This window comes from Arachis ipaensis, chromosome B09, assembly GCF_000816755.2.
Source record: "Arachis ipaensis cultivar K30076 chromosome B09, Araip1.1, whole genome shotgun sequence".
Classification (NCBI taxonomy): domain Eukaryota; kingdom Viridiplantae; phylum Streptophyta; class Magnoliopsida; order Fabales; family Fabaceae; genus Arachis; species Arachis ipaensis.
Window position 1 is genome coordinate 127,985,395 of NC_029793.2, and position 9,322 is coordinate 127,994,716.

The following is a 9,322-nucleotide window of genomic DNA, read 5'->3' on the forward strand; positions in this document are numbered from 1 at the left end:
CTTACTGATGAAGTAAATGGGTTGTTGCCCACTTTTTTCTTCTTTGACTAGTGCTGAGGCTATTGCTCGACTTCCTACGGCGAGGTATAGTATGAGTTCTTCACCTTCTCGTAGTCGGGTAAGGATAGGTGGTTGCCCCAGAAATTTCTTGAAATCTTGAAAGGCTTGTTCACATTCTGGGGTCCATTCAAACATCTTTCCCTTCCTTAATGTTGCATAGAAGGGGAGAGATCTTAAGGCTGATCCAGCTATAAATCTGGATAGGGCTGCTAGTCTTCCGTTGAGCTGTTGTACCTCTTTGACGCAGGTCGGGCTTTTCATGTTGAGTATGGCCTGACACTTATCTGGGTTAGCTTCAATTCCTCTCTGAGTGAGCATGAAGTCCAAGAATTTGCCGGCTTCTACCGCGAAGGTGCATTTTGCGGGGTTAAGTTGCATCCCATGCTTTCTTATTGTGTTGAACACTTTGGTGAGGTCGGGTAATAACGATTCCTCGCTCTGTGTTTTTACCAGCATGTTGTCTAGATAAACCTCCATTAGCTTTCCGATGTGATTGCCGAAAACTTTGTTCATCAATCTTTGGTATGTAACTCCTACGTTCTTGAGTCCGAACGGCATGACTATGTAGCAATAGTTCGCTCTTGGGGTTAGGAACGAGGTCTTTTCTTGGTAGGACGGATATATTTAAAATACGGACAAGTAATAACAAGCCACGTGGAATTTATTTTTCATATCAGTATTTAATTTTTTTTAAAAATATATGTTATATCACCACTTTTACTAATACACCCCTTTAATTAAATAAAAATAAAAATATATTTTTTATTTAATTTTATAAAAAGACTTAAACATCCTTCCTTTATTTGATTAGACAAAAATATCTTTTTAAATTAATCAAATTTTAGAATTCAATTAATCCTAATTTTATAGTTTCAAATAATTTAAACAACAAAACAAAAACATATTAAAAAACAAAAAATCAAAATTGTTCATCATCCGTGTTAAACATATTAAAATAACAAAAAACCAAAATTGTTCTTCATCTGGGTTCAGAAACCCTCTTGTTCACGCCTCTGAAGGTTTCAGTATTCTTCATCTTCTTCTCTCCTTTTCCTTTCCTCTCTCTCTATCTCTCTCTGCTCGATCTCTCTCATCTATCTCACTGTGCGTCGCACGCAAGATCTCTCCCTCTCTCCTCTCTTGTCTCGCAATCAAGGTCATCGTCGCCTTCCTCCTGGTTCCAGAGAGCTCGCCTTCCTCCTAGTTTCGTCTTCCTCGCTGTCTTCTTTGCCGTCTTCCTCATTCTTCATCACTGTCATCAGCTTCTCCCTTCCGGTAATTCCCTCCTATGATTTCTGTGATTTGAATTATTATAGCATTGGTGTAATTTTTGTAATTAGGGTAATTTGGTTTGATGTATGTGATTTGATATTAGTTGTTGTTAATTTTGACGAATTGTTTAATTCTTAATAGATGCAACGCTTTGAGATAGTTAATGGTGTCACTGAAGTTGAAGGAATAGCAGAGGAGAAAACTGCAGGTGCTGAAGAGGATGAAGGTACTAATTACAAGATCACACCTTTTCTTTAAATAGAATTTCAATTCATTCACTGATAACATTTTGATTTGGTTTTGTAGAAAAAGGAGTACCTGCTTTTTGGCTCAATGCAATGAAAAACAATGAAGTGTTAGCTGAAAAGGTTAGTTGGTTCTATCAATAGTAACTCTTTTTTTTAAATGTTTATTTTATGTCTTGCAAGTTAGTTACATGTGTAGTTTTCTACTGTTCTCCTATTCTTATGTTTAACAAAATGAAAAATATGCAAACTGCATTCTTTTACCTCAACTGAACAAGTAGAAAAATTCTACTTAGCAAATGCAGCCAAATAGTGGGAATTCTTGCATGGGTGTTTTAATAGTAATCTAGTTTAAATAGCTTTTGTAATTCCAATTATTTAATAAGAGTAATTAACTGTTGGAATCTCTGTACAAGATCTTGGTTAGAAGCTTGAATCCCAAATAAACTACAACAGCAGATAGATACATCAATCTGTGGATTAGAAACTACAGTAACTCATAACATTAAGATGGAATTGAAACCTAAAAATTATAAGATGGAAGATTACATTTACCTGAAAGAACTATTCTAGAGTGTTGTCAGATTCACAGGGAAAGACTCCTTTTAGTAGCTTCCATATTAGATAAAAGATCTTTAATGTCTGCCTCCATTCTCCTTTTCGTGTTGAAATACTCCAGATGTGCTCGTTCTAATGCTTGAAGTTCTTCGAGTTTCTGCCTACGCATTTCTTCTGTCTCACCCAGTCGCAGCTTCATAATTCGCTAAGTATACTTTTCATCAATTTTCCCACTCTTTGCAAGGGCAATACGTTTCAACCTTCAGCTTCTCTTCTTGCATCATCAGCACGTGACTGAAACATTTTAGCCTCTGCTTGTTTGATTTTAACTACACTCTCCAATTCATCAAAACAGAAGTCTTTTGGGACAATACTCATTTGCAGCTCCGGCGCCAGAGTCCTTTTATCATTTTGATCAAAGCTAGTAAGGATGTTTGTTGGCCTTTCTAACACAGTTTTCTTCTCCGAATAAGTAGATTTCAGCCAAGAAGCTTCCTGGCTTGGCCCAACTACCCCTTTGATTTCCTTACTTCATTCCTTCCTAGATAAGTTTGTAGCCATTCCTAATTTGGAAGAATCCCCATCTGAAATATGGACAACATATAGGGTAAAAAGATGCAAACACAATTTAGCTTGAAAGCACTAGGAATTTAAACATGAAATAATAAAATCAAACTTAGGAAATAGCACAATCTGAGATATGAAATAGTATGCTTTATAGGCAATTAGGCATGATACAAATACGAAAAACTACAGTATTTGATATCTATGATTTGCTAACATAACTACATAAGTGCAAATGCTTTCAATATTGATGCTTTGATTTGAAGATTTCTGCTTTGCTTCAGCATTATTGCTCTTTGACTACTTGAAGATTGTTGATCTCCTTGCTTTATTTATATATAAATAATGTATTTGATTATTTTTCTCCCCAGTTTATTGATTTTGATCCCCTTGTTTGTTTTAATTTTGCATCTGGAATCAGGAGTAAATATTTAAACTATTAGTCTCTAAAATTTGAACTATTTTGAACTATTAATTAATGTTACAACAGGGTATAATGGTCCAAGAGATTGAGATTTTAAAGATTGAAGTGAAGCTAGGATGGAGAAAAGGAACAAAGATAAAATTTGAGGGGAAGGGTGATGAAAAACCTAGATACCTCCCTGCTGATATAGTGTTCATAATTGAAGAAAAGAAACACAATTTGTTTAGAAGAGAAGGCAAAACTGACTTGGAAATATGTATTGAGATTCCTCTAGTAGATGCACTCACAGTGTGCTCTTTACCAATTCCTATATTAGGAGGGGAGAAGTTGAATTTGTCATTTGAGAATATTGTTGTATACCCTGGATATGTGAAGGTTATTGAAGGTCAAGGCATGCCAACCCTTAAAAACGATGGGAAAAGAGGTGACCTCCATGTCAAGCTTTTAGTTGACTTCCCCAAAGAATTGAGTGATGAACAACGGCAAGAAGCTTTTAGAATCTTAGAAAATTGTTGCTAATGATAACTATAGTTGTACATTTGTATATTTTGTATGCAGATATGAATGCATTTGCTATCAGTTAAAGACACAAATTTTCTGTTAATGATAGATATACAATTCATGACTCAATGTTGGCATTGGATTATTTCTCCATAAGAAATAGCTGATAATTACATATATTTGTGTATATAGTACCTATAACTAGTTAACCACTGTTTTATGAATATCTTACTAGACTTCACTGTAAATTTCATTTTATTCTGCATTCAGCTCCTAAAATAAAAAGTTGGTAAAATAAATAAAAAATCTAATTATTCTTGAATGAAAATGATAATTAATTTTTATTTTATTATTTTAAAAATTTTCCTTATATTAGAGAATCTTTTTCCTCCTACTTTATAAGTTCTTTATCTTTCTTGGGGGAACAATTCCATCCGCCTATAGCTTATTAGCTTTGAGGAAGACAGAATAGACATCAAACCTTCAATATTTATGAAAGAAAAAAAAGCTATAAAGAATATACATATACATTATATACACATTCTTTTTCGTTAGTTTTATTTTCATTTGGACCAAAGAGAGAGAAAGTTCAGTCACCTATATGATATGCCGTACAGTATTCCTATATTAAGTATTAACAAGTACTTATGATCAAAATCTAATGTTCTACCACTATCTGTCATTCTCCTAATTCTCACGGTTTTCATCATGAGGAGTTTCAGCAAAAACTTGTCCCTTGTCTCTAACATCTCTGAACTTTGAAAAAAACGAGTTGAGACCCTCAGATGAAGCACCTCCTAAGATCCATAATAACATAGAACTGAATGAATTCATGAAACCGGGGTTCGGACCACCTTCTGCTTGTCGAATGTCAGCTTGCCCGGGAATCTGCACGGGGTTGGCTACGCTGTCTTGATTGTTTTCTGGTCGTCCTGGAGGCTCAGCAACTCCTGCACTGTTCTGAGGTGCCGATGGATCAAACCCCGGCCTGAACCCTGCCCCTGAATTTGAATCTGTGTTAGTTACTCCTTGGTTTCTTGTGTTCAATCTTGTGATGTGCAAGGTTGACGCAAGAATAGTAGATGAGGTAATGTGAAAGTCTTGTTGATGTGACCGCCGATTTTGCATGAATCTTTACAATGCCGGTACCTAATAAACATAGTATGAGTTACACTTCAATTACATAAATATGACAAACAATTAAATGTACAGAGAAATGTTTAAAACTTTTATTGATATCTGAGTTATATTCTCCTAATAATGAAAATAATTCTTTTGATCACTTGTAAATTATAAAACTCACTTGGCCCTTATTTCTTATCCCCTTCTTCAGGTTTTAGGACCTCATTTAAGATTAAACATGTCAATGATACCATTACCATGATAAGTGAAGAACCTAAGGAGGGTCCAATCTCCAATGCCTCAATGACACTGGTCCTTTACTCAGGACTTGTAAAGTTGTAACACGCAACCTTTATCATTTCTTACCTCAACGATTCCATTCAAATTCTTCAGGGGTTTAGGCTACAGAATAAAAGGCATTTCACAAGTTGAATTATATCAGTAGAATTTAAACCAGATTAGCTTCATCAAACTCTTATAAACTGATAAACAAAACCAGTTATTTACCATCCAAAGGAAATGCTCAAGCAGGGCTAGTTCGAATCTTAGAATGTAAATTAGTTTGACTTCATTACAATCTTTGTGATGTATAATAAGAAAAAAAGTTAAGTTCAATTCATTAATAATTAGCAATAATATCACTATATAAGTACATAGATCTATAAGAATAATATCCAATCTCAGATCATTTGATCTAAAGATGGTAACCTTTTAATTTCTCACTTCTAGAGTATCCAAAAACTACATAGACTATTTCAGAGATACATATCTAAATCCTCGCAAACTACACATAGATCCAATCCATGCCCTGAATTTCACAAACACTAAAGTAAGGCATCAAAGCAAAACTCCATGAAAAGAAACATATCAATAGCATCACATTCACATCAATCGCATTATGTGACTTTTCTAAAGTCAAAACCAATCCAAAACATATTAAGAAACATACATGTGAATCTAAATACACATATGAGCCGAGTAAGTTTACCTTTTTTCTCTAATCAGGAAGCATCTTCAAAACTGAGCATAAATGAACTTTTAATTATTTAACCAAAAGCTGCATCAACCAGCCCCTTCTCTCGGGTGTAATCCAAATCACCTGAACTCCCACTTCCACTTCAAACTGCAGAAAAGAGGGAAAACCGGAGTTGCACTAGAACTCCCACATCAAGAGGGAATGATCAAAATGCAAAGAAATATCCTAAAGAGCTAATAAATAAATAAGATAAAACAAAAGTAATAGGAAAAATCTTCACTTCAAATCCCAACAGAGCTCAATTCATATATCAAAGATACTAATATTAGGTAACATGTATTGATTCTGAATCCATCTAATTATGATCAAATCAATCATAATATCAAAATGGCATAATAATAAGCACCACTAGCAGAAAAATCATAAAACATAGAAGTAATAATGATGGCCATGAAGACCCACCTTTAAAAATCATAATACTTATATCTCTAGTCAAACAGAGGCATTAAATAATCTGGCAAACAAATACGAACACAAACGTAAACAAAATATAAACTGGGTATGTCACTGGAAGGTTTATATGCCCACAAAAAATAACAAAAAGGGAATGTTATAAATCTAATCTTCCATGAATTCTTAATAATCAAGATGCTGATTATTATACAGCTTTCTAAGATTTTCAAAGGCCTTTCTTTTGACCCTATACGCGATCATGTTATGATTCTTCGACACGAGTGAGACTGCAATCTTCATTCGATTCCCATCATCAACCTAATAAAACATTAACATTTACACATAATGCTTAACTACCTAAATATTAAAGAAAGAATGAGAATAAAAAATAATGTATAATATTACCTTTATATTAAAATGAACATCTTCAAAACAAGCTATCATCCAACTTGCAACCCACACACCCGCGTCATTCCTAAATATCGAGCAAGATATATTAGAGTACTATATAATGCATAACTTTCATAGAAATAACTACTACTAATATTATCTTATGATCTATGTTCAAGGGTGGGAAGGCCCTCCGGTTTTTCTAATTCAAATTGTGAAGAATTCAGATTCAGAGTAGTCTCAAAGTCATAGAATGAATGATCTTCTAATACTTCGTCTAAAAAAATGGCCTGTTTAAGTCTATGTCAGAATTCGGTTTTTTAGTCATATATCTAGATAATTAACAAAAAAAATAAAATAAAATATGGTTACTAATTTCAAGGCTGTCCTCTTTTGCTTGAACTGTTTCTCAATGGGCAACGGGTCAAGCAAAATGATTTGTCCTGTAACACGATCGATCACTACGAGGTACCAGTGTTGATGACCTTCGTCAATAGTCTCAGATACAGGGATAAACACCTAATCAAGAGAAAGCCATTTTAGTTATTAAATTTATTTCATACCCATATTTGCTAATTTGAATTTAAAAATGATATAAACTTCTTGAATAACAAGCATTAAGTTATGTTATATGGTGTATGCAACAATTCTTTCTCTTTTTAATGAGTTGACTTTGCCGAAATAAACATCTGTGATGCAAGACGGCAGACAGCTGGGATCTATTTTTGTCTTCTCTGACAACTGCATTATTTTTGCCACTTGTTTATATGCGCAATAAAAATAACAAATACCAGCATTATTTTAGTGTGATTTCTCTGATATGCTTACCGCAAAAACAGTAGGTAAAAACCAATAACTACTTTCTCTGGTCAACTCTATCTTCATCATATCTGCTACTAAGTCGAGCACAAGAGAAGCAATTAGCTTGCCTGGCATCAAACTCCTGAATACATCTCTGTGAGCTGTATGATCTGAAAACACTATATCCTCCTCGTCGCTGCCAAAGACAAATTAACGTAAATAAAAATAGCTAAAAAAATTCACAATGCCGTTAAAAAATAATATGCCTATTAAATTTACTTACTTATCTACCAATAGATCACTATACAAGTATGCTGCAATTGCAAGCTCAATATCGTCCAAATCCATCGAAGCTGTTGGTTTAAAAGATACGTGCACCCACTAAATATAAAAAAAATAATTATTACTATAATAATAATAATAATAATAATAATAATAATAATAATAATAATAATAATAATAATAATAATAATAATAATAATAAAATTAAATTACTTATTACATAGTACTCATAATAGGCAGCTCTAATCCAAGAACAGTATTTGGAACAAGTGAGTTTTTTCTCCTTTTTTTAGCAATTGACAAATCCGTTTTTGCCTTCTCAATAGAGCATAACAACAATGGATTACTCGATGCACTACCTTGTTGAGTAAGAGTATTAGATTCGGAAGCAAAGACCTTAAACATTTTAGAGGGGGAGTTGACATTATTTTCCAAATGTTAAACAATAGATTGAACTAATTGAGTCAATTGACCAATTGAATTGGCTAATGAATCCAAAGTCACTTGTTCCAACTGTTCACTGTAACGATAAAGAAAAAAATAAGTACGGATGTAAAAATATAGAAAATAAAAACTAAAACTTTAGAAACAACAAAGCATCCCAAAGAGACATCCAAAGTATTAAACCGAATAACATGAAGAGAAAAAGAATACATAGAAAGCAATCAAAGAATGGCAGCACCCAAGATTCAGCTTCAGATAAAGATAAAATAGAGCAAAAGACCACACACACTAAACCGACCCAAAAGCAAAAATCCCTTTTTCACAGAACAAGAAATAGGTCAGAATCCATAAACCACCAAAATCAATTCAGAAAGAAAGCAATCCAGCAAAGTAAACCTAGAAAAGACTAGTGACCTTGGTAACACAGAGCAAAGCAAGCTTGGCTTTCAGAGCCTTGATCCACTGACCCAGAATCAAGAAAGAAAACCGGTTGCCCGCACCTGTGACGGCAAGTCGGTGACAACGAAGCCAGAGGACTACGATGACGAATGTGTAAGGAAGCACCAAGAGGGAAGAGCCGAAGAGGAACATACCATTAACAGGTTTTGCATGTGAAACTTGATTGTGGAGTTTGGATTTAGTTTAACATTCAGATTATTTTTCCCAGCGTCATGACCTTGGGGAGTGAGAAGGGAGTGTTTGAGCAAACCCTAAATCCTTTTTGCTTTTATTTATTCATTTATTTATTTTTGCCAAAAAGAATACTCATATCATGTATGCTGAGAATTATAGAATAATAACTTTATATATTTTTTATATGATAGAATAATACTATATACACATATTTTTAAATCAAAGAATCATAGAAAAATATTAAGAACAAATTCATAAAATAAGATAATTAAAAATAAAAATTATTATATACCTGTTCAAATTTTTTGTTGGTTCTTGATAATTCTTCATGTTAAGCATAGAACTTGTCTTCACAGAAGCAACCCGATTATTTCTACGTATTTTGACCATTGTAATTAGCTTATAATTTTAAGTGTTTTAGAGAGAATATATAACAATAAATAAAAGAGATCCGCTATTATATATAAATTTAGAGTGAATCTATATTAAATATAAATTCAATCAATTAGTGACAATCTTATTAGTGTTATAATCAAAATGAATCACACAGATTTTATTTTTAAATAAATTATATATTTCATCTAAACTTGACCGTAA

At 33.2% G+C, this 9,322-nt stretch overlaps 2 long non-coding RNA genes and 1 pseudogene across 2 annotated transcripts; 2 read left to right on the plus strand and 1 right to left on the minus strand.

Moving 5' to 3' along the window:
• Positions 1,111-1,686, plus strand: LOC107619008. The gene is made up of 2 exons (XR_001615457.2): positions 1,111-1,558; positions 1,639-1,686. It is a non-coding gene; the product is annotated as an uncharacterized LOC107619008 (long non-coding RNA).
• Positions 3,196-3,707, plus strand: LOC107616007 (annotated as a pseudogene).
• LOC110266207 lies at positions 4,134-5,150 on the minus strand. Its single transcript, XR_002353241.1, has 2 exons — positions 5,113-5,150; positions 4,134-4,773 (listed from the first exon to the last, which is right to left on the minus strand). It is a non-coding gene; the product is annotated as an uncharacterized LOC110266207 (long non-coding RNA).